This window comes from Mus pahari, chromosome 10, assembly GCF_900095145.1.
Source record: "Mus pahari chromosome 10, PAHARI_EIJ_v1.1, whole genome shotgun sequence".
Taxonomy (NCBI): Eukaryota; Metazoa; Chordata; class Mammalia; order Rodentia; family Muridae; genus Mus; species Mus pahari.
In genome coordinates, this window is record NC_034599.1 from 59,025,049 (window position 1) to 59,028,039 (window position 2,991).

Sequence of the window (2,991 nt, forward strand, 5' to 3'; positions counted from 1 at the left end):
TNCGCACCACGATGTACAACGTCCACAAGCAGATTTCTTTTTGATAAGAGCCTATTCATATTATTTTCCGGTGCAATTTTTAAAACTCTATATTTTCAATATAGCTTTGTTGTTACTTTGTTTTGAGCTAGGGTCTTGATAAGTAGCTCAATCTGACCTCAAATTCAAGCTGTCCTTGCCTCAATTTCCCAGGTGCTAGGATTTAAGGTGTGTAAACCAGACTGAGCTTCAAAAATTGTTTTTTAATTTTTTTTTTCTTGGACATGATTTCTCCATGTAGCCCTGACTGTCCTGGAACTCATTCTGCAGACCAGGATGGCCTCAAACTCAGAGACCTGCCTGCCTTTGCTTCCCAAGTGCTGGAAATAAAGGTGTGTGTCACCACCACTCGGCGGCTGGATTTTTTTTATAAGATTTGTTTTTTATGTATTTTGTGTGTGTGTGTGTGTGTGTGTGTGTGTGTGTGTGTGTGTGTGTAGATGTACCTCTGCACATTCAGAGGACAGAAAGAAGAGGGCATCAGGTGGCGTCTTCATCACTTGCCTCCTGTCCCTGAACCTCAGCTGTCTTCCTATGTCTGCATCTTGTGGTGGTGTGAGTTACAGGCATGTTCACAGACACCTGTCTGTTATGTGGCTGCTGAGAGCTGAACTCTGGACAGCTGAGCATCTCTCCAGTACTCTGGGGGTTTGCTTGTTTGTCTTTGGTGTGTGTGGTTAAAAGGTTTTTTGACATTCATTTTTCCTTATTTTATGTGCATGAATGTTTTTCCTGCAGGTGTGTCTGTAGAAGCCATAAGAGGGCATCAGATCTCCTGGAACTGGAGTTACAGGAGGTTGTGAGAGGCCGTGTGGGTGTCAGAATTGAAACCAAGTCTTCTGCAAGATGGTCTTACCCACTGGCATCTCTCTAGCCCATTGTTGTGTTTGTTAGGGAGAGTGTGACAATTGGATTTGTTTTTGGTTTTTCGAGACAGGGTTTCTCTGTGTAGCCTTGGCTGGCCTGGAACTCACTCTGTAGACCAGGCTGGCCTTGAACTCAGAAATCCTCCTGCCTCTGCCTCCCGAGTGCTGGGATTAAAGGCGTGTGCTACCATGCCCGGCTTCAATTCATTCTTCATTCCTTAAATAGTATTGCCCTGGGTAAAACCTGGGTAATATTGAGGTTGGTCTCCAGTGGGTGTTCTGGAAGAGACTCCCGAGACAAAAATGAGGAGAGCTGAGGGGCTCCCTCGAAGTTTCCCTGGATCTTACCTTCTCTCTCCACTCCCTTCCTTCACAAACTGGAGCCTGAGGCCTCAAGCAGTCTTTGACCACAGACAGTCAGGTCTCCTCATGAGGACTGGGGCAGGGAAGAAAATGCCATAAGTCCTCAGGAGATGAGCTCAGCACAGGAAGCACTTGTCTCTTCCAGACCTCCATGGTCAAACGCCTCATCATGGGGCCAGCCTTCAGCCATGAGAGCTGCTTCTCAGACCTGCGGCTCCTCCCAGGCCTGGGCCTCACTTGAGGACTCCCGGGCAGGGAGGCTACTGAATGGGATCTTTTGGTCTGGATTGCTGTACCAGTGTCACCGTCTAGACTGAGACAGGAATGTATGTGCACATGTGTGTGTGCGTGTGCATGCTATGTACACAGGTCTGCCCAGTGTGGGTAATGTCAGTTCATTTCAGATTTATTGGAACAGTACCAATGTCACATATTTGGTCTAGAAACCCTTGAAATGTCCTGAAAATTCCAATATGATTACTCCTTCCAAGTCTTGTTCCAAGAACAGTACCTGAGAACCAGAGAGTAAGCTATACATATCTTTCAGTAGGATTTTAAAAAATAACAAACAAGGGGCTGAGATGATGGCTTAAGGATGGTTAAGAACGCAAACTACTTGTCCAGAGGACCTGAGTTCAGTTCCCAGTACCAGTGTTGGACAACTTATAACCACCTGTAACTCCAGCTCCAGGGATCCAGTATCTTCTGGATGCCAAAGATATTTGCATTGACAGTATATTGCATATGCACATAACATATACACACATATATATAACTTAATATTATGCCATATCATTATATGTATATATCATACATACATACATACATACACACACATATATACAGTACAGTATACATGCTAGTGTGGACTGTCCAACTCCAGCTTTCTTGTGTGTTTGAACTTTCTTCCGAGTATATGTATATGTATGGGGTTGTATATGTGTATGTGGGTATGCATGTGTGTGTGAGTACGGATGTATATGCATGTGGTCAACCTCAGGTTCTTGTTCTTCAGTAGCCATCCGTCTCCTTTGGTTTTGTTTGAGACAGGGCCTCTCTCTCGAGCCTGGGCTTGCCCACCAGGCTGGGCTGGCTGCTCTCTCTCGAGCCTGGGCTTGCCCACCAGGCTAGGTCGGCTGCCCAGGAGGTTCTTGGGATCCTCCTGCCTCTGTCTCCCCAGGGCTGGGATCTCAAGCATGCACCACCACACCCAGGCTTTTATGGGTATGTGTTCTCATGTTGACTGAGATATAGCCACCCCCACCCCAAGCCTTTCTTTTTCTAACCTTGGACAAGGTCTCACTACATAGCTGAGGCTGACTTCAAACTTGTGATCGTTCGGCTCCAGATGCTGGGATTATCGGCCTGAGCTGTGCCTAGCATAGATGTCTTCAGAACCAACCATCAAGGGCTTTGTGAGATGAAACTCCTGCAGATGTGAGATGAAACACTCCTGCTGATGTGAGATGAAACACTCCTGCAGAGTTCCCATCCACAGCCAGAGTATACAAAACTGAGCTGTGTGCTTGAGGCCAGAACTAACAGCTGCCCTTGAAAGTGGACAAGGAGAGTCTGGGCTACAAAGCAAGAGCCTATCTCAAGAATAAAGACGAGCTGGACGTGGTAGCCCACGCCTTTAATCCCAGCACTCGGGAGGCAGAGGCAGGTGGATTTCTGAGTTCGAGGCCAGCCTTGTCTACGAAGTGAGTTCCAGGACAGCCAG